This window comes from Coenobita brevimanus, chromosome 74, assembly GCF_032717465.1.
Source record: "Coenobita brevimanus isolate Jiangsu-jjx chromosome 74, ASM3271746v2, whole genome shotgun sequence".
NCBI lineage: Eukaryota > Metazoa > Arthropoda > Malacostraca > Decapoda > Coenobitidae > Coenobita > Coenobita brevimanus.
The window spans coordinates 8,960,150-8,983,769 of NC_137027.1; the positions used below are offsets into that span (position 1 = coordinate 8,960,150).

Below are 23,620 nucleotides of genomic sequence, written 5' to 3' on the forward strand. Positions count from 1 at the left end.
AGGAGGGACCAAATGGGATAATGAAGAGAAGAGAAGGGAGAGAAGGAGGAAATAGCAAGGGGGAGGGGAGGAGAGAAGGAGGAAGTAGCCAGAGGGAGGGAGAGAGGGAGAGGAGGGGAAACAAGGGAGGGGAAAGGAGAGAGGGGAGGAGGGAGGGAGGGAGGGGACCGAGGGAGGAGGGACTCGAAATAAAAACAGTCCCAGTTGAAGTGTAACCAAAAATGAGAGAAAGAGAAAGAGAGGGGGAAAGAGAAAGAGAGAGAGAGGTAGAGGGACAGAGAAAGAGAGAGACAGACAGAAGGCATGGTAATTGTGAAGTGTTTGGGAAGGGAGGGAAAAGAGGAAAGGAAAGGAAAAACGAAAAGAGAAAAGGTAGACACGTTTGGAGAGAGAGAAAGAGAAAGAGAAGTAAGAGAAAGGACGAAACAAGCTTAGGAATATTTAATTTGGATAAAGGTATGTAGGGTGTGCTTGATAACAATGGAGATAAAGGAGAGAGAGAGAGAGAGAGAGAGAGAGCAAAAATAAATACGAAGGTGAGTTTTGGAGAAAGATATCCAAGAAAATGGAGAAAAAAGCTAAAAAGACAGAAAAGCGTGTAAAAAAAATGAAATACGGATCTGAGGAAGAAATATATAAATTTAAAGGAGAAAACAAGAGGGTGGTGAAAAATAAAAGATATGAAAAGTAAGAAATAAATGAAATGAAAGAGAATAATACACTGAAAAGACGCTGTGTGAGGGAGAAAAGAAAAATGATCGATAAAAGCTATGAAAAAAAATAGGCTTGTGGAGACGATGTATAGAGAGAGAAGAAAATATACATAAAAAAAGAGAAGAGCTTAGCTATGTCTAGTTGGAAGAATGGTAAAAAAGAGTAAGGGCAAAAACAGAAAAAAAAAACACAATAGAAAAAAGGACAAGAATTGAGGTGAAAGCGAATAAAGAAAAGAAATAGCGGAGAGAAAAATCACCTAAATAAAGGCATTGGATAAGGAAAAAGCGAGAGAAAATAAATGATAAACAGTGCAAGAAAACCACAAACAAAACACACAGTAAAAGAAGGAGAGGCCAAACAAACAAAAATAAAGAAAAAATCCGAATCTCCACCTAAAGCAAAACAAAACAGAGGAAGACGAAAACCATTAACAAACAGAGGTAAAATGAAATTGAAACAGAGGGTGAATAAAAGGAGAGAGAGAGAGAGAGAGAGAGAGAGATTGGAGGAAAAAGGAGAAGCAGAAAATTAAAATCATAAACAGTAGAAAAGAACAGCTACAAGAACAAGTAACCCTCCCCCCAAAAAATCATAAAACAAGAACAAGAAAATTAAATCGTTGGCTAAGAATAAAAATAACCTAAATTAAAAATGATACAAAGTGAACATGGAGAAAATGGAAGAAGAGACATAGGAGGGAAAAAATAGATTATATCAGTGTGTGTGTGTGTGTGTGTGAGAGAGAAAGAGAGAAAGAAAAGGAGAGAGAGAGTGAGAGACAGAGAGAGAGAGAGGTCTAGTGGAGGCTAACCAAAATGCGGGGTGAGTTGAGAGAGAGAGAGAGAGAGAGAGAGAGAGAGAGAGAGAGAGAGAGAGAGAGATTTATACACCCAGAACTGCGTAAAGGGGCGAGATGTCTGACCGAGTGACCAAGAGGGAATAAAGGACCATTACCGAATCGACACCACAGAATTGCCTCCAACATACATCACCCCCCAGACCGACAAAGACACCACAGCCACTACCACGTTGATAAAGGCTATGAGGCAGGGGATAGGAGGCGGGATTATCGGCCAAAATGGAGAAGTGGGAAGGGGGCGAGACAGTGTAGCGCCGAAATGATCCCGAAAGCCGTAAACGTCATGTCAGAGGTAAACAAACAGGGGAAGTTGGTCTCGTCCCCCGGGCTCCCTCGTAAATCGCCATTTTGGTACATTCAGTTTGTCATTTTATCTGATTACTACAGTTTGCCATGTCTCTACGTCTTCATTTCCCCTTTCTGATCATCTCCATTCAGTTTGCTTTCTCTGATTTCCAGTCGCATCTCCTTCACTAGTTCTTCCATGTCTTTTTATGCCATCCTTTCTGCTTTGTTTATTGCCTCGATTTCCTTTCTTCCCTTTCCATATATTTGCATCCCTTCTGCATCCTTCCCTCCTTTACAGTTTCTTCCTCTTCATTTCTATTCCTTTCCCTTCCTTTTTCTTTACATTTTCATCTCCCACTTTCTTTCTATGCCTTCCCTTCTGGCATTTTCTCATCCCGTTTCCTCCCTTCTCTTTCTTCTCTGCTTATTCTTTTCGTTCCCTTGAATTCTCTTTTTCTTTCTCTTCCATCTTCTCTTCTCCCATTTCCTCTCCACCGCTTCCGTTTCCTTCCTTTTCGTTCTCACTGTCCCCCCCCCCTCTTCCTTTTCTTTCCTTCCTTACTCTCATCTTTCGGTCATTCAGCTTCCCCTCCCCTACAAACCCTTTCCTCATTTGTCTCTTCTCTCCCTCTCCATGCCTTCCCTTCCCTTTTCTTCCCTTCATTTCTCTTTTCTTCTTTGTATCTCCCCCCTTCTCTTACATTTTTCTCACATTTCACTTCCCTCTCCGATATCTTCCTTCTTTCACCCTTATCATCATTTGCACTATTTTTTCACTGGTTACTTCCCCCTCACTTCCAGTTTTATTTGCGTTATATCTATCTATCTATTAATTTATCTACCTATCTATTTATCTACCTGTCTATCTGTCTATAGCCTATATTGAGAGAGAGAGAGAGAGAGAGAGAGAGAGAGAGAGAGAGAGAGAGAGAGAGAGAGAGATGTATGTATGTATGTATGTAAAAATGTATCTCAGTAGGTGAATTCTGTGCCTCTCGCGCAGCAGGTGAATTGTGTGCCTCGCAGCAGGTGAATTCGGTACCGGGTCAGTTACGGTTCCCGGTGGCTGGGCAGCCGTGAAATTAATATACGAATATGAAGGCCTTAATCAAGGGAGGAAAATGCATTAAGGAAAGTGACAGGCTTCGTCCTTGTTTGTGGGGAAACGCTTTGATTTAGGAATTTTTTATTCTTTTTCTATTTTTCACTCTCCAAAAATTAGCTTCGGCAAAGAATTATTCTCTCTCTCTCTCTCTCTCTCTCTCTCTCTCTCTCTCTCTCTCTCTCTCTCTCTCTCTCTCTCTCTCTCTCTCTCTCCAAAAATGTATCTTCAGAATGAATGTTGTTGTTCTCTTTTTTTCTTTTATTTCCTCGGGTAAATATTTATATATCTATAATGGATTTCATATGCTGTGTAACATTCTTTATATTTGATGTGCTAGTAAAAACAGCAGGCATGCGTATTTATAACACATTATTGTTGATTACTGTGATATGCCTCGTTCATTGTTTTAATATATAAAGACGGGAAATTATCAGACGTTTTTGGGGTGTAAGTTTACCTTCAGGCTCATAACCCCAAACTATTATGTTATTGCAATTTAGAGCCTGTCATTAATTTGATTATCATTAGAGCCTGCTATTATTTTTACTGTCATTTAGAGCCTGAGATTATTGGTACTGTCACTATTAACTCTCTCTTGGTCGAGACAACTCTAGTGTTCTATGCCAGATATCGCCAGGCATTAAAACAGAGCCGAGAGTGAGTCAAAGGAACCTGAGCTTTTTATGCATTTTTTCGTACTTTGAAGAGCTTAGATGATGTGACTAATATGACAGGGGACGGAAATTAAGACTTTTTGCACTCAACTCCATCCCCCCCCCCAACACACACACACGCGCACGCAAATAGATAGGATAAAAGTAGATGTGTCGACAGGATAACACGAGCTTAGGACACAACTAGGTAAAAACACGCACTCTCTCTCTCTCTCTCTCTCTCTTTCTCTCTCTCTCTCTCTCTCTCTCATTAATCCTGGACTCCGGAAGGCAAGGAATTTGGGTAAGGAGACAGGAGCCTGATGGAGGGAGCAGTATGTGTTGCTTGGATTATTAATGAAGATTGGCTTTATTTTCTTTATTTTTCTCATTTTCTTCGTGTCGTCTTGGGATCTATAAACCTTTTCTTAGAGGGATATATATATATATTTTTGACGTCCACTTGTGCTGTTGATATCATCTTATGGTTTTATAACATTAGTCTCATCATACCTAACTCATAAAAATACCACACTACACCACAGCCTTACTGCGCCACACCAAACCACACCCTCTCAACACCACCCCACACCACACCAAACCCTTACCACACAAAAACCTAACCACACCAAACCACACCTCTTTCTCACCACACCAAGAGTTCATCATACCACATCACATATTCACCACCCTCCCACCGCACCACAAGACACCGCACCGTACCTCACCTCACCGCACCACACCTCCAAGAAGGGGAAATATAGGGAATCTTGTTCTCTCTGTCACCATCCTTCATCACACCCTTGTTTCACCATTATCACATGAAGCTTTGTCGATACTCCTAAGGATATGGATTGAGAGGCAGGTCCTGGGTTGGAAAATGAATATATGTGTGTGGGTGGGTGTGGGTGGGTGTGAAAACGAGTATTATTCACAAACCTCATAACACTGAGCATTTACAACCATAAGCAAAAGTTTACCGCCACCCCTTTACCGGCACTGTATCCTGCTTTCCTTATTTATTATTCTCTCTCTCTCTCTCTTTCTCTCTCTCTCTCTCTCTCTCTCTCTCTCTCTCTCTCTCTGTATAGTAGTGGCAAATACACCCTGACAAAAATGTACTGCATTATTTTCAAAAGTTTCAACATTTGCAGTCAATTTACCTTCATCTGACGGAACTAGGTTACTCTCAGAACGTAAATACTAAACAGTGGTGGCAAACTACAAGTAAATGATAAGGTGTTAATATCCAAGAATAAATCGCTAAGGAAGAGGAGTTACGGTGCCTTCCCTATCAAGACTGTATGGAAAAATTTGAGCCCCGTCATGGATGCTTCCTGGGTTAAGTCCACCTTGACCTTTCTTCCACTTTTTTGTTTTTCTCTTTCGATCTTTAATTCCAATTCTCCTGATATTCCTAAAATCTCTCTCTTTTAAATTATGTATGATCTTGGTTTAACCCCTTCATTACGGTAGCTTATTCTGTTTTATTTCTGTTACCTTCAGACAATTTTCCTTTTTTTTTTCCATTCTTGCAGTCTCATCTTCAGTTTTAAATCCAATAGTTCGGATATTCCTTGATGCTTCTGTGTACCAACTGGTGTATGTTTTTGGTTTAATCCCTTCCTGTACGGTGATTTTCTTTACTTCGTTCTTGTTACCTTCAGACGATTTTCCTCAGCCCAAGAAAGGCTTTTTGAATCGCAGGGGGATTACATACGACTTTTAAAAACATTCAAGACGTATTTTTCTTTGATTTTTGTTAACTTCAGACGATTTTCCTCAGGTTGAGAGGTTTTTCGTATCACAAGGGGGTTAGATCCAGCCTCAACAAACCTCTCCAGCACGAAAGGCCTCACTTAGGTTTATTAAAATCGCCTGAGGGAAGGAACGATAAACAAAAAAGGAAGTTAATATTCTTAGCTTTCTTCTGACTCACTCTCATAAATATAAAGAAAAATAAATAAATGTACTGCATATCATTAGGAAAATTATTTGCTCTCTTGTGTAATAGTCATTCTTGCAGCAACGCAACTTAGTGTATATTCATCGCGACTGCAGAGGAAGAAAAACAGGATGTGAAAAAATACCAAAAAGAGAGAGAGAGAGAGAGAGAGAGAGAGAAAGAGAGAAAACCATAAAAAAATCAACTTCCTGGCGTGAAGTCTTGATTCGTGGACTTCAAATACCAGCTTCCAAGGACTGTAGGAGAGGTGTGGTGTAGTGTGGTGTGGTGTGGTGTGGTGTGGTGTGGTGTGGTATGAGGTGGGGTAGAGTGAGGTAGTGTACTCGTTTGGTAGGGTGATGGTGTGGTGTGGATGTTGAGAGAGAGAGAGAGAGAGAGAGAGAGAGAGAGGTGGCGTGCTTAGGGTGCTGACTTGGGGCTTATATAGGGCTGAAAGGAAGAGAGAAAGAGGGGTTTCTGGTTTGTCATTAGGGTAGGAGCGAGTGAGTGAGGAAAGGAGTGGGATTAGAGAGAGAGCGAGAGAGCGAGAGAGAGAGAGAGAGAGAGAGAGAGAGAGAGAGAGAGAGAGATGGAAAACAGATGGAGATAGAGTGTGCTGGTAGGAAAGTGGATGGAAGGCAAGTGAACTGAATTGAAATATTTATTGTTGTAAAAGGTTCAGAGTGCTAACACAATAGGGTGGGTCTTGCCATACACCTACTTCAGCCAGTACAGTTATATAGAGTTAGTAACTGGACATTCGTGGGTGTAGCCACACCATTTTTTGGGTGTAGCCACATACCTTTTGCTAAATAGGTTACACTTTATGTTATGAAATACAGAGGTATTCGTATGATGTATTACATACAGGAGTAAGGGGCAGTATTAGAGTTGTAAAGGAATACAGTGAACAAATTAGTACCAACCCTGGCCGAACGTGACGACACAGCATCGCCTTATCAGCAGGTCGGTGAGTGATGGCCACAACACCCTCCACCACCATCACACCTACTACACTCTCCCTCCACTATATTCTATCTTCGTTTCAGATCTTCCCTTCCTTTTGTTGTTCGTGTATTTATACATATTCTTCACTGATACACAGTAGCGTTTTTCTTACATTGGCCTGAAGCAGTACATTTGTCAGCAACTATGGCTAGGTAACACAAGGCACACACACCCTCTAAGATTACACCTCTCGTTCTTCGTTTAATATCAGCACAACTGTTTAGTTGACCATTCAGTCTCTACATGACCCTCATTTTTTAAGATAATAGTATTTTTCCCTTACACTGGCTAGGAAGCACAGTTGTTAGCGGCCATTGCTAGGTAGTGGAGTGCTTGATGAATGTTGTTGGTCTGTGCAGGATGGAACAGAGGATAGCAAGTGTTTATAAGTGTAAACAAACATGTCTAAATGTAGTGCTTGTTAGTATTGTGGTACATATTGCTGATATTCACGGAGAACTGGGAGTAACAATTTTTTATTGATTGACCATGTGATTTGTTCAGTCAGTGTTGAGAGAATACGAGGTCATCTTTTTATAAACATTCTTTTTACCAGGAGAGCTGCTGGAGAGGGATGCTTTCATGGGGTGGCACTGATACAACAGGGCGGGTTAACTGCCCAGGTACACAAACTTCCCTCACTTCCCTCCCTATCCCCCAAAAGGAGGACGATGAAGGACTACAAAAGAAAGGCAGGCCTGAGTCCACTGACTTGATGTTCAGATGAGCCTGGGGTTACAACTACAAATTACCAGAAGGCGATTTTATTGAGCTCAAAAACGTCTCCTCGCACTGAAGAGATCAAAAGCAATCTTCATCATCGTCTATAGCACGATGGCGACTTGTATGCTATAATCTTCCTGCCGCCAGACGACTTCAATCAATGTAAGAGAGTCGCCTCGTTGTATAGAGATTAGCTTCGGGTTCAGAGGCCAGCTGCACAAACAAGCTTACGACCAGAATATTGTTGTAACTAAGATTTATTTATGCGGGAATAGCAAGAGATACTAGGAAGATATTTTTTGTACTATCCACACCTCGTCTTTCCTACGGCAACAAATTTTAAGACAAAGAATTTGATCGTAAGTTTGTGAATTGCTGATTTCATGAACAACAAATGGAATCGTAGAAGTAAGGGTGAAAAAGAACTTAATAACAGAACTATCAATGACAACGATAACGAAATTAAATTCGAATAAATGAAAAAAAAAATAGTATGTGAAAGGATACAGAAAACCATGTGAAAGAGAGACATCTTCACTCACTCTCTCTCTCTCTCTCTCTCTCTCTCTCTCTCTCTCTCACACACACACACACACACACACACACACACACACACACACACACAGAACTTCCCTCCCCCCCCACACACAGGGAATAAGGGAAAAAACTCAAAATGACATATTAAGAAACGAAAAAAAGTAAAAATGAAAAAGAAAAGAGAATAAACAGAAAGAAGATTAAGTAAGATAGAAAAGGGAAATTTAAGAAAACACACTCCCGTCCTTATCACAAGTAAAGAGATCAAAGAAAAAGAGATAGTAAAGGGAGACAGGAAAGTACAGTATATTACAAAGAAAAAAATGAATGAGAAAATAGTGTGTGAGAGAAAAGTGGGAGGGAGTAGGTGGAGAGGTGAGAGACAGGAGGGAGGCACGCGAGAGAGAGAGAGAGAGAGAAAGAGAGAGGCATACCAATTCTGACTGAAGAGAGCTACATGTGTTTAAAAGGATGCAACCTACAAAGGAGACCCATTTCTTTCCCTCTGTGTACTGTCAGCAAAATTAATCGCTGAAGAAGAGGTTTCACGAAACCTTCTTAGGGAACGAGAATGCTGCCCTCTCTCTTTCTCACACACACACACACACACACACACACACACACAAATCCTTAAGGGGAACGTCGAAGTGAGCTGTAGTGCACTGATGAAGAATTTTTCCATTGTCCGTCCTCCTTTGGCCCATCACCTCTCACAACCCCCCCGGCCCCACAATGAATAAATAAATAAATCAGTAGGCCTATTCACTAACATTTTCTAGGGAAGTTCATAGTAACATAAGAATGATGTGGAATAAATCTGGAATAAAATCATTTAAAATGAAGGTAATGGGTGGAGATTTAATATTCTCCCAAATTAAGTCAGACTGAAGGAGTAGCAAATTTTACCAACATAAAATATCACCTATAAGTTAGATTGTGCACTTTGAATTGTCTGGTTGAATTATTAATGCTTTATCAGTATATTAACAGGACAGACAGACAGACAGACTGATAGACAGACAAATGGACAAAAATGGTGAGAGAGAGCAAAAGGATCACAAAAGACAGAGGCAAAGACAAACAGATGAACAGAGACGGTGACAAAGATCAAACAGACAGACAGGCAGGCAGACAGACAGATAGACAGATAAAGAGATGGACAGAGGTGGGGAGAGAGCAAACAGGCCACGCAAGACAGACAGAGACAGACAGACACAGGGACGGAAGTAGTCAGGTGGGATTGGCCTGGGAGGTAATGCACTCTCAGGCGACCCTTTGCAGCGTGATTAGTGTGGGCAGCAAGGTGTGAACATCAAATTAGTGGTGATTAACTCCTTTCAACCTGACTCGCACTCACTCCCCCTCTACCTTGCCTTCGTGGGGTGGGGATGGGGGAAGGGGGAAGAGGAGGGGTGGTGCGGGAAGAGGAGGAAAGGAGGGTACTGGAAGAATGGGGTTTAGTGGGGAGAAAGGGTGTGAAATGGAAGTGTTGGGGAATTAGGAGTGGTGGAGGAATGAGGGAGAATAGGTGGAGTACAGGTGAAGGAGGGGGATACTGGGTGTACTGAGTGGACTGGTGGAGATGAAGGAACTGGGGGTGACAGGAGGAAATGGAAGGAGGTGGGTGGGATGATGTGGTGATAGGCAGCGAAGAGGAATGGGGAAAAGAGGAGTATAGCCGTGTTAAAGTGATGTAATGATGCGATGAGTGATGTTGGAGGGAAGGGTGAGTTGAGGAGGGCTATGGGGAATGGTGGGGAAGATGGTGGGCGAGAGGAAGAATGCTGGGGGGGGGGATGGTTGGGGGTACTATGGTGACTGTTGGATGTATGTGTGTGTGTGTGTGTGAGAGAGAGAGAGAGAGAGAGAGAGAGAGAGAGAGAGAGAGAGAGAGAGAGAGAGAGAGAAGAGAAGAGAAAAGAAGACAAGACAAAAGAACAGAAAAGAACGGAAAAGAAAATAAGAGGAGAGAACAGATGAGATCAAAAAGAGGAAACTCAGTCCAATATTTACAAAAAAAAGAGTAAAGAGACATACAGCCACGGAAAAAATATACAAAAACAGAGATCTATAAGAGTCATTCCTACGGCAATTTAGATGCTATTTTCACCCTTAACACCATTGCCTTAACGATCTATTCACAGCCCCACGAAAATACCTATACACTGAGGCATAATAAACATGAATTATCTTGGAAGGAGAGAGAGAATGTTTTCGTGTGAGTGAAGAGTTGGTGTGTGTGTGTGTGTGTGTGTGTGTGTGTGTGTGTGTGTGTGTGTGTGGGAGCAGGTGAAAGAAAGACAGACAGACAGACAAACAGATAAACACATACCATCATAACTACACACTTTCCAGTCCATACATCTATGCCTTCACACACACACACACACACACACACACACACACACACACACACACACACACACACACACACACACACACACACACACACCTCAACACGACCCGAAAAACACCCGAAACAATAAAAGCCCAAACGAAGTAAGGTGAAACTGCCTCCCATCCCAGTCTCCTTTGCGCTCACCTGAAAGAATCATTCGCTCACTTGTCAATTTTCTTTTCATTTTTAAGGTCAGTGAAAAATAGAGCGAACGTGAGACCGAAATATGTGCTGAGATCATGAATGGCTGAAGTGAGTGAGTGAGTGAGTGAGTGAGTGAGTGAGTGCATAAGTGAGAGAGTAAGTGAGTGAGAGGGCTAGTGATTGTGAGAGAGAGAGAGAAAGAGGGTGAATGAGTGAGTGAGTGAGAGGGCGAGTGAGTGAGTGACAATGATTCAGTGGGTGGGTGAGTGAGTGAGTGAGTAAATGATTCAGTGGGTGAGTGAGTGAGTGAGTGGGTGAATGAGTGAGCGAGCGAGTGACTGAGTGTGAAATTGAATGAGTGAGTGAGTGAGCGTGATTCAGAGGGTGGGTGAGTGAGTGAATGAGTGAGTGAAAGGGTGAGTGATTGAGTGAGTGTGAATAACTTAGTGAAGAGAAGTGGATATGTTTGTGTGTGGGAAAGTGAATGAGTTAGGAACAATAATTCATTCCGTACAGGTACTTTTACTAGGTCAAGTTAATATAAACAAAGTGTATATACTGTTTTTATGAGAGAGAGACAGACAGACAGACAGACAGAATGACAAATAGACAGACAGATAGAGTGGCTAATAGATAAAATAAATCCAAAATGAAACACAATCACACGAATAACTTAATCAAAAAGGCTTATAGCAGGATCCAGACGAAACTGAATCACAGTAAATAAAACACAAACTGAAAGAGAACACGACGGGGAAGGAAAGTGTCAAGCATGCTCTGTGTTCTGTGATTTTACCCCTGAGAAATGGACAGCGGGATGCAAGTGGAAAGAGCTGGGGAGAGAGAGAGAGAGAGAGAGAGAGAGAACTGAAATCTAGATATGAGAATGGGATGAAAAAGAAAATAAGAAGAACGAGATGATTGACGCTGAGAAGTGAGGAGAAAGGAATAATTGAAATACCGTAAATTAAAGAGAGAGAGAGAGAGAGAGAGAGAGAGAGGAGAAGGAACGAAAAGTTAGGGACAGAATTATGAAAAGCGACAAGAACAGGAAATTTGGGAGAACAGAAAAACCGAAGTGTGGAAAAAAAGATAGCAATAAGCGGAAGAAGATGATAAAGGTAGAAAGAACGGAAGTATAGACATGAGAGGACAGTTGAATAAACGTAAGAATATATATAGCTGAACTGAAAGGACATGAGAATCAAAACAGAAAAAAAGTAATGAGAAAACTTGAGGAAAGAGGAAAGCAGAAATGGGAGAGGATAAGAATACAATTATATAGGCAAAAGAATAAAAGTGAAAATTCTGAAAAATGATATGGAAGGATCGAGAAAATGAATTATAGAAGAATTAGAAAAGAATGACAGAAAAGCATCAAGGAGAGGATTGATAAACAGAAGTGAGAGAATACACACACTAGACAGCAGCGGTAAAAGGGAGATATGAAAGGAAAAAAAAAGGAGGGGGAGGGAGAGATAAAAGAATACGAACAGGAAGACAGAAGAGCAGGAAAGAAAAAGTAGAGAAACAGACGTGAGACAATACACACACAAGGCAGCAGCGACAGAAGGAAAATATGAAAGGACTAGAAAAAAATGAATAAAAACAACGACAGAAGAGCAGCAGGAAAAAGACTGAGAAATATAAGTGAGAGCATACACACGCGAGGCAAGCACGGCAGAATCAACAATAAGATATTTTTCAATCCACCAAAGACTGGAATTCAACCTGACCTAACCTAATATGACCTAACCTAAACTAACCCAGAATAACTTAAAATAATCTAAACTAGCCTAACTTGGCATAACCTAACCTACCGTATCATAAAAAAACATGAAATAATCCAGTTTAATGACATACCATAACGAAACCTGGCTCAAGCTAACCTCATCCAACCTAATCTTTCTTAACCTAACCTTATCTTGCCTCATATAACGTAGCAGATAACAGCATAACCGAAACCTGCTAGCCATAAGGTCGTGAAGTTTAGCCCACTGAGACACCTTTAACTCATATTATTTACCCTCACCTAATGTACCCTGATCTGACCTAACTAAACATAACATAAACTAACCTAACCTAGCTCAACTTTAACTAATCTAAGCTAAAATTACCAAACCTCACTTACTCTTACTTGACCTAACCCAAACAAACTTAAACTAACCAAGCATTATCTAACTAACCTTCACTATCCAAACCGAACCGAACCTGAGCAAACCGAACAGAATCAAATCAAAGCCAACAGACGCAATCCAGCCCAACACAACCTAACTTACTATAACCTAACCTAGCCTAACCTAACCTAACCACTCGCCAGAATGTCAGAGTTGAGAGTGAAAGCAGCATTTCAAAAACTCACTGTGTTGTGAGGCAAACAGTTTTTGAAATTTTTAAGTAGAACGGGATTTTATGCACTCTGTTCTCTCTCTCTCTCTCTGTTTTTTTCTCTCTTATTTTTTCATTTGCATTGTTGTTTATTTTCATTTGTTTTTTTTTTTTCACCTGTTGCATTTCTATCCGATTATTTTTCATCTCTATTATTCTTTTGTCTTTTCAGAGGAATCCGATCAGATAGCTGAGGTGATTCGAGTTTTTTAAAATGTGTGCCTTTGTGTTCTGTTAATTCTTTTCTGATTCTCTCTCCCTCCCTCTCTCTCTCTCTCTCTCTCTCTCTCTCTCTCTCTCTCTCTCTTTCTCTCTCTCTCTCTCTCTCTCTCTCTCTCTCTCTCTCTCTCTCTCTCTATCTATATATATATATATATATATATATATATATATATATATATATATATATATATATATATATATATAAACTGTCTGTCCATTTATCTTATCCATCCATTCATCCCTCCCTCTCTCCATCCATCCATCCATCTACCTATCTACTTATCTATATTACCTATATACCTATCTATTTATCTGTCTATCCATTCATCCATCTGTCCATCTGCTGAACTCACTAAGGCTGCCATGGTAACCGTTCTAATAGTCCTCGTATTAATAATTGTAATAATTCCTTCTGTCACAGTCAAGGGGAACTGAGAAACAGGAAACAGAGAAGTTAGACTCTAATTTTTACTCTTAGGATGCGTTCAGTTTCTATAAGGGGAATAAAATAGTCATGAAAATAAGTAAATAAAGAAATAGAGAAATAAGTGGCTTCTTGGCAAATTCGCAACGTCTCTTCCTGAGCGCTTTATTGAGTGCATTACATCCGAAAAATATCTTGTATAATATTAATGCAAATTATTTTAATACTAAAGCTATCTATCTACCTATCTATATCTTTGTCTATGTGTGTGTGTGTGTGTGTGTGTGTGTGTGTGTGTGTGACAAAATAAACTATAAAGGTGCACTAGACAAAAAATCGCAAAGGAAAATGTGCTACTCCCTTAGAATACGTCCCGATCTCCAAGCCTTTTTCCACAAGCCATTTCCCTCAATTCTTCCACGTCAGTATTCCTTTGGCTTCCTTAATATCTTGCCTCTGCACCTGTCCATCTACGTAGACACTGTGGCTCCTATGACTCACTCTCAGATGAATAAAATCGTCTGGCGCTAGTGTGAAATTAGAGGTCCAGTGGTATTGACACTCTCGGGCTCCTATGACTCACTCTCAGATGAATAAAATCGTCTGGCGCTAGTGTAGAATTAGAGGTCCAGTGGTATTGACACTCTCGGGCCCCCATGACTCACCCTGCTGGAAACAAATCGTCTGGCGCTAGTAGGAGTAGAAAAACAAAGCGTCCCCTCCCGCTGCCCATCCTCGTTAAAATCTGGGCTTGGTAGAAAAGATGCTTAAAACTGAACACGTATGATTGGCGTTTCAGACAGGAGGGAATGGAGAGTGAGAGACTGACTAGGAGAGTGTTTGTGAGGAAGGGGGTAGAGGGGGAGACCGAGGATGAGATGGGAGGGATGGGGGTGGAGTGGTATGAGTGAGTGGAGCGTGAGTTAGGGAGATGGCAGCATGATGATGGAGGACAAGGTAACATGGAAGCGATTCTTTTGAGCATTGGAGATCTCGTAGCACTTCTTCCCCAGCGATTTATTCCACACTTTGCATCTTTTTATCCTCTTGTACTTTATGAGTCCGTTTAATACTGAAAATATATATGCAACAAAAGAAGAAGAAGAAGAAGTAGAAGAAGAAGAGAGGAACAAGAACAAGAACAACAACATCAACAATAACAACAACAACAAACTTATGGTGTAATATCCAAAATAAATATTAATACTTTCAGCAGCTTATTTATTCATTTATTTTTACCACGATTCCGAACCCTTTTGAGCTTAGTTGATGCCAAAGTCCAGTTAAATTGGAGAGTTGATTTGACTAGAAGCCAAGGAGACGCATTTAACTCATAGCAAAGGGGTGAAGGTGGCACAGGTCTGGCGGAGCCCTTCAGTGTTCGGAATAACTCTAGTATGCTCTTCCATCGAATGCCAAGCGAGTTATGGAAGCCTAAAAGTGTGAAGGTAAGAGAGAGAGAGAGAGAGAGAGAGAGAGAGAGAGAGAGAGAGAGGAGAAAAGAAAAGAAAGAAAAAACTAGTTGAAAAGAAGAACGAAAACAGATTCAAAATAGCTAGTGAAGAGTGAACGCAGAGAGAGAGAGAGAGAGAGAGAGAGAGAGAGGGGAGGGGGAAAGGAAAAGAAAATAGCTAAAATAGGGAAGACAAACTCAAAATAGCAAATGAAGAATGAACGCATGTAGCCAGGTGTAACGTGGAACCGGAACTTCCTTAACAGGTACGGTCACGAAAGGAAGGGGGATTTGCACGCTAGGGGGGGATTTTTATGTGTATTTTAAGGCTACAGGTTTTTATGACGAGAAGACCATTTTTTTAGTCGTTCTTCTCTGTGTGTCTAAATTTTGTTCCAGGTTAAAATTGTCTGCATTTTTTAAATCTTCTTTTTCCTTCTTATTTTAGCGACTTGAATCTGAGGACATATTTTCTATTATTATTATTATTATTATTATTATTATTATTATCATCATTATTATAATTATTTTAACCCATAAAATCCAATAATGTGTTTTCCAGTTGTTACTTTCTCCAGACAGATCTATTCAACTTAAGGGATACGTCTTGTAGTGAAGGGCTTAAGGGAGACTATTTGACGTGCCAGGTCCCTAAAAAATATCAACTAAGATAAATAAAACCGTCTAAAGGTAGCAAGAATGAGATTAAAAATATGTCCTCGAAGCGAAGGGGTTAAGATGCCAGTTCCGAAATACAGGGTGTCATTCTCCCCCCCCCCCAAAAAAAAAGGAAAATAAATAAAAATAGATCATCGTAGTAAAGGGGTTAAGTTGCCAGATCCGAAATACAGACTGTCTTTTGTCTACCTCGAAAAGAAAGAAAATGAGAGAAAAGAAAAATTAAAGAAAAAGTGAGATAAATGTAAACTGCTTGTGTAGAATGGTAAACCGCACGCTGCTTGTTGCCTGCATATGTGATCTTGGCAGTGTACTCCAACGCAATAACATTTCCTCGCCTCATTTCCTTTCCACCAGGGAGCATTGTCTTTCTGTCTCTTTCTCTCTCTCTCTCTCTCTCTCTGTTACCCTTTCCTAGTAATACATAATTTCTTTTTGCCTCAGGTTACATCTTTTCATATTCTATTTTTGTCTCATCTAAATGCCTAAGTCTTCAGTTTATCTACTTTTCAGTTTATCTATCTCTCTACCTACCGATTCTAATCTACATCTCTGTGAAAAAAAAAAAGCGAAAAAAAAAAGTCAGTACCACAAAATCCCAGACACCAATTTTATTTATTTATTTTGTTAAGGTTTTAGGAGTCAGAAAATCGCTTAATCCCAGGCTGTATATTTACTCTCAGTTTTGGCACAATTTTCCAATATCGTGGAGGCTACCATACGACACTGTGACCTTTAAAAAATGAAAAAAGAAAAATGAAAAACAAGGAAAAGTTATGAAAATGTACTTAGTGATAAAGAAATTCATGTAACAGTGAGAAAAAGAAAAAGAAGAAGAAGGAGGAGGAGGAGGAAGAGGAGACAAAGAAGAAGAAGAAGAAGGAGGAGGAGGAGGAGGAGGAGGAGGAGGAGGAGAAGAAGAAGATGAAGAAGAAGAAGAAAAGAAAAAGAAGATTAAGAAGAAGAAGAGGAAGAAGAAGAAGAAGAAGAAGGGGGTGGAGGAGGAGGAGGAAGAAGAGGAGGAAGAGGTGGGGGAGGGGAAGGGCAAGGAGCAGGAGAAAGGAAGGATGGAAGGAAGTGTAAAAAGAAGGAAGCGGAAGGAAGAAGTGGCTTAGGATATTGCACATCAAAGGGTCTCTCCTTCTAGGGATTTCTTCAGAGGTGAATAAACTCGCTTTTTGGGAGCAAGGATATACGAGTACTAAAAATCATTATTCTTAAGAGGTTAATACAGTTTTTTCAAGGTAGATAGATAGATAGACAGGTAGATAGATAGACTGGCTGATAAAAGAGATTGACAGAGAGAGAACCAGCAACAAGTCAACAACACTACATGCCTACCACAACAATCCTCATTACACACACAAATAACAAGCCAACTCGAAGCCCAGCAAGACACTCTCTGGTAGCCAGCTGTGTGCTCTTCCAAAATTGTCCACCAACTTTGTAATTAACACTTTTGTAAATGGTATCGCCTGGTGTGTGTGTGTGTGTGTGTGTGTGTGTGTGTGTGTTACAATAATTTTGTGTGTGAGCAGCTATGCACATTCAACATATCTATACTTGTATACTCTTCTTTTTTCATTTCTGCTTCTATTGCCAAAAAAAAAAAAAAAGAAAAAAGAAAAAGAAAAGAAAAGAAAAGAAAACATGACAGATGGTCAAGAGATTGATAAAAAAAATAAATAAACGGGCAAAAAAACAAACGGTGGAAAGGATCAAAACACAAAGCAAAGCAGTATTAAAAGGCTGAAAGCAACAAAAGACGAAAATAACGAAAGGCCAAAACAGAGAACAGGAATTAAAAAAGATTAGATATGAAAAGGATAAAACAGGAAGAGACCAGAAAGAGCAGAAAGTCAAAAATGTGAATAATACCAAAATCTATAAAAGCACAGCAAATAAATAAGACCAATATATGAAAAGACCAAATTAGCAAAGACTGTTTATATGCCAAAAAGGCTGATAAGAATTTAAAAAAAAAAAAGAAACAGTAAAAAGGAAAAATATCATATGGCCAATAACTACAACAGTACAGAGAAACCCGGAAATATAAGAGCAATATCAGAGTGAAAAAATGAAGATTAAAATATAAGAGGAAGATATGGAAAAGTAAGAGGAAGAAGAAGAAGAAAATGAAATAGGAGAAGAAGATGATATAAATCGTGCAAAAGAAAAACAACGAAAAAATAGGTAAAGGAATAATGGTCTTTAGATCCAAACATTTTCAACGTAGACTTTTTCATTTTTATGCGAACTTCTTAGCGAATTTTCGAAAGCAAAATATAAACGGGTAGGAAAAGAATACTCTCTTGCCTGGCGTTTGCATTACTATCTTTTTACTTTACTATTTTTATCAGCTTCATACGTAACTGCAAATTTATCCAAAAACAAAAATGCAAAAGAAGTATAATATTTTTTTCTACTAATTCAAACGTAACTTAAAATTTATCATCCTACTCTCAAACCTCACATTAGAACAATACTGAGGAACATATGAGGCGCCTGCTACTAAGGGGGAGGGGAAGGGGTAATCCACAATGGCGATTTTCAGATTTTTGCGGGAAATTACCCTTGAAGCCTTAGTCTACCACGTGGTAAGTCGGGCCAAGGTAAAAGCAACCTTCCAATAAGACAGAATAGGAGCCAAATTTACATGTTTTGGGGTGCACCAAACCTGTGAACAAGTCTGGGTACACGGGCGTGCTCGTGGCGGCACACGGTGCAAACTCCGGCCAATAAGCGTGCGTTTCTCGGATACCAATGTTGACATGCTGCCGCTCGACCAATCACGCACGTCCTTGAGTGCCATGTAGCACCAGTAGCCATTAAATGCCCGCGGTTAGTGCGTGTTTCTTAGTGCTGGCCCTTTAATTTCAGCCTTTTACTTGGATTTACGCAACGTCATGAGTTCCAGTGATTCACCTGTGGAAAATGAACGACCAGTGTGTAGTGTACACGGAAAAGACTTAACATGCCTGGAACATGGAAGAAAAATGCTGCAAAGAAGAAAAGAGACAGTGGGGAAGTCTGAACAGGATGGCGATTTCCTCGCTTATCAACTCCCACCCATCAATCCACTGAAGCACTACTGGCTCCTAGAGATTGGTGAGTATTCATATTTTATCAGTTTAATTAATTCCGTACTGATATTATTATTATAAGTCATGAGTATTCATGTTTTATAAATTTAATTCCATACTGATGTTATTACTATAAGACATCTTTACCTTCTTAACAGAAATAAAACTAACCATTTAAAAACTCATAAAAAATTAACTAAACTTCATAGGAGATTCAAATTTTTACATGTTGTACAAAGGGCAGTAATGTTTTTAATCACATTATCGGTCCAATTTTCTTAAGATCTAGGAAGGTAGGGTGGATTTTTAAGAATTTATTTTTCCCTTCTTTCATTCAATGAATAGATCTTGATTAGGACTTGAAAATGATGTAGCATAATGTATGATTATGTATGAAATTCATGGTGAACTTTATCAGCTCTAACCTCAATATACTGAAAACTACGATGTGTGTGTGTGCGTGCGCGTGTGTGTGTGTGTGTGTGTGTTTAATACGCTACCCCAGCAGCGGGCGCCTCGTATGTAAAGAGATGCATAGTAAAGAGAAAAACATGTCGCCCTTCTGTCCGTCCCAGATACCACCAAAAGCCTCGCCTTTCAGAATAAAAAATAGAAAAATTAAGTCCATAAATATAGCCTGGGATAATACATTAAAAATTAGATCAGTCTGGCTACCTTTACCTCTGTGACTACATGCAGATTTCCTCTCTGTTTTTCTTTCTTTTTTCTCTTTCCTTTTTTTTTTTTTTCTTCGTGAGAGATAAAAAGTGAGAGAGCGTTTTCATAGCTGACCGACCTGGTCTAAATTGACCCTTTGAGCTTCACCCCCTCCTCTTGTGGGCGGAGGGGGGGAGGGGGAGGGGGAGAAGGGGGAAGCAGAGAGAAGATACGAAATGACAGGAGGGGATGAGAAAGACAAGAGATAAGAGAATGGCAATGGGAAGACTGGGAGGGGAGAGAGAGAGAGAGAGAGAGAGAGAGAGAGAGAGAGATGGGAAAGAAGAGAGGAACAGGAAGAGGAGTGAGGAGGAGAAAGGGAAGGAAATAAAAGAGGGAAGAGAAGGAAGGGAAGTGATGTAGACAGAAGAATAAGATACAAAGAGTTACAAAGAGTTACATTCTCTAACTCGACCGTCTAAGCTTCACCCTGCTCCTCCTATAGCGGAATGGAGGGGGGGGGAGGAGGAATGAGAGGGGGAAGAGGGAAGATAGAAAAGAATAAGAGGGGAGTGGGAAGGAACAGGGAAAGAGAGAGAAAGAGACAGACAGACAGACAGAGACAGAGAGAGAGAACATTTATTTGGCATACCATATTATTGAACATCATTATCACATACCTATAATAAAAATACAAAAAATATCAGCATTATTTCAGTAACAAGCAAAAAACAGTAACAGACCAGACCAGAAATAGCATTACAATTATTTAATATGTTGTAAAATTTGTCTTTCTTGATGATGATGATACCTCCAGACGACTTTATTCAGCATGGGTAAAAAAGTAATGAGATACTGGGGGTTGCATTTATTAACCTCTAACCCTCTCCTCCAACCTCATTTAACTGCCCTGGTGAGCGGGGAGATGGGGGAGCAGGAAAAGGGGTGAGTGAGACGGAAGGGACATGGGGGAGAGGACGGAGGTGAAGGAGGGAGGAAGGACGTGAGGGAGAGAGGCGGAGGAAAGGATGGACTGGGAGAGGAAAGTACAAAGGAGACGAAGGGTTCACAATTAACAAATGCTAATGCCATGTTTCTTTTTCCTGGTGGGCTTTTGATGCGTGCTTAGTTTCCATCCCAATCAAGGACTAGGAACAGGGGTGGGGATGGATGAGGGATTGGTCACGAATAAGCTGTGTCATTGTGGTGTGCCTCAGAGGGGAGGATGGAACGAAAGACTCCCGGTGAGAAGGGGTATGGATGAGGAGAGGGAAATGGTATAGAGTGAAGGACTAGATACGAAACTTGCAAAGACTGAGAAACATATGCAGTAAACCAACACAGGATAAAAAAAAATAATAATAATATAAATGTGTTAGGATAAAACTGAAAACTTTGAGAAGGTGGTATGTGGTGGAGTGAGGAATTGCAGTGGAGGAGGGGTAAGAGTGAGGAGTATATATATGCAGATGGGTGTGGAGGAGGATGAAATGAGGGGATTAGAATGAGGACGACAGGATAATGGTGTGGAAAAGAATGAAGGATTAATGTGTAGTCAGGATGGGATTGCGTGGAGGTGATTTTTGTCCCGGGCACCCTGTGTGAGATAGGCTGTCGCAATGTGATATAAACCATGAGAGAGAGAGAGAGAGAGAGAGAGGAGGGACACTAAAGCAAAGACAATTCAGAGCAGACCAACTCATAACGCAATATATAACTCAGACTTTATTTCATCTGTCACTTGCCTAATAACCCAAACGTCTGCAGTCCTACATATACCAAGGCACGGATCCCAGCGCAGCACTACGAGGTTATCATAGGCAGTAATGTATTTTATAGTGTACTTCTGTTAAGGGATATTACTGGCGATTCAGGGTGGGGAATGAAGGTTGTGATGGATGAGAGAGAGAGAGAGAGAGAGAGAGAGAGAGAGAGAGAGAGAGAGAGAGACGGGGACATATAAGGAAGAAATTAAAAACGACGGTAGCTGGGGGAAAAGACAGAATAGAGAGACAGAGGAACAGAGGAAGGGAAATGAAAGGAAAATTGAAAAGAAAGGAAGTAATGGACCGAAAAAAAAAAGGAAAAGTGGCAAGAGAGGTAGTGATGGGGGAAGAGACATACAAAGAAGAAGATGGGTAAATAGGTGTGTAAAAAGAAGAAAAATGTTAAGACATAGGGGAACAAAATATGAGGAGAAAAGTAAAGAGAAAGAGAAGAGATAAAGAAGCAGCGAAGGAAAGGAAAGGGAATAAAAGTAAAGGGCTAAAGAAGTATACCAAGAAGAGGATAGGAAAGAGCAGACAGACAAACAGACAGGCACAGAAATCGAGCCAAACACATAACACCTTCCGCCACTCTGTACAAGTGTAAAAAATATGAAAAAAAAAAAAAGAAGCTGTAAAAGAACACGCGGGAATGACGAATATAACGAAACAAAAGGAAGGAAATAAAACAGTGAAGAAACGAAAAAGAGTAATAATCAGAGGAAGAAAAATAAGATAACCCCAAGACGCAGCGGAGGAATGACGACTATAAAACACAGATGAGAGGAAGGAAGGAAAGAAGATGAAAAACGTAGGAAACAGGACAATAAGCACAGGAATTGAATTAAACCCAAGAAAAAGCGGCTTGAAGAAAGACGAATATGAAAGAACGAGGGAGGAAAATCAGGAAAATCATCGCCTATAAACTGGAATAAGGCTGAGGAGAACCCGTCTGAGGGCTCATCATACCCACGCCCCTCCTTCAGTAACTAGTCCTTTCCTTGAGTCCACTGTGTCCTCTAGTGGTGCTGTTAGGAGTCCACTTATTCTCCCTGGACTTTTCTTCCCCCCTTCTCTCCCTCCCTTTCCTCTTCTCCCCCTCCCTCTATCCCTATCCCTCTCTTTTCCCCACCATCCCCTCCATCTCTTCCCCAACCTAAACCTCGTTCCCATCACTTATCCTGGATTCTGTCTCTCAATTCCCTCCCCCCTTAAGTCCCCACCCATCCAGCTTCTCCCCTAGACCTCATCCTTCCCCATTCCTTGGCCCTATCCCCCTCAAAGCACCTTTTTAGACATGGTATTGCGCTCTCTCTCTCTCTCTCTCTCTCTCTCTCTCTCTCTCTCTCTCTTCCCTCACTTATCTTCTTTTACCCCCTCTTCATTCCATATACCCGGTACCTTACTCCCATAATCCCTTCCCTTTTCCTTTCTAATTCATTCCCCTCTCCCCTGTTAATCGCCTCATCACTCCCCTCCCTCCCCTTTCCCCACTCCCTCATAATCCCTCTCTCTACCACCCCCTTTTCTCCCCCTCTTCGACCTCCTCCCTCCTCACCTATCCACTATCATCCCCACCCTTTCACTTCCCTCCACATCAACTCTCTCAACCATCCACCCTATCCCTCCACCTCCCCATCCACAGCCCCACCCCTACCCCTCCTCTACTACCCAGTCCTACCCTCTACCCTCCACCTCCCTCTCCCCTACCCAATACCTCCCTCTCCATTCATACCCTCTCCCTCAACCTCTCCCCTCTCCACACTCGCCTCAGTTCCCCCTACCTCCCCTTTCCATTTTCCCTCCCCCACCCCTTCTCCCTCTCCCCATCTCCCCAGCCACCCTCCCCACTGTTAATTCATTGGTATTATGGGCTTAAAAATCTCCTGTACACGTTTCATGAAAATCCTATGCTTAAAAACACAGTTACCCCAAATTTCATGAATAGTGCATGATTTGTTTTATGTTATTATTGTATATTTTGTGAGTGAAATTAATTACGTTGACGGGGATAACTTGTGTGAACTTTTGGATTGGGGTGATGGAGAGGTAGGGAGGGTGTTAGGGAAATGGATAGATAGATAGGTAGACAGTTTAGATAGGCATGCACTTGGCTATCTGTGTGTGAGTGTAATAAGCTTTTCAAACACCGTCCATTTGTCTGTCCATCTGTCTGTTTATTTGTGTAACTTTCAACCCAAATATCTGTCTATCTATCCATCTATCTGTCTGTCTGTCTATTTATTTATCTATTTCTCAGTCTATTTCTATTCATCCGTCTACTTACGTATGTCGATCTGCCATCCTACCTTATTTTGTAAATATCAATCTCTCTCTCTCTCTCTCTCTCTCTCTCTCTCTCTCTCTCTCTCTCTCTCTCTCTCTCTCTCTCTCTCTCTCACACACACACACACACACACACACACACACACACACACACACACACACACACACACACACACACACGAAAGATAGATAGACAGAGTACCGTCCCCATAACCTCATTTACATAATCATCCTCGGTCTACTCCTCCTCCTCCTAATGTCCCCCACCTCTCAGAAGACGTTTATT

At 40.9% G+C, this 23,620-nt stretch overlaps 2 protein-coding genes across 2 annotated transcripts in view; both read right to left on the reverse strand.

Moving 5' to 3' along the window:
- Positions 1–4,996, reverse strand: part of LOC145407909 (sodium-dependent multivitamin transporter-like) — a 327,055-nt gene extending 322,059 nt beyond the window's left edge. The window contains exon 1 of the mRNA XM_080278768.1: positions 4,992–4,996. The gene's annotated coding sequence lies outside the window, so the exon portion shown is untranslated. The remainder of the gene's footprint in view (positions 1–4,991) is intronic.
- Positions 1–23,620, reverse strand: part of LOC145407685 (lachesin-like) — a 120,465-nt gene that overhangs the window by 57,688 nt on the left and 39,157 nt on the right. The window lies entirely within an intron of this gene.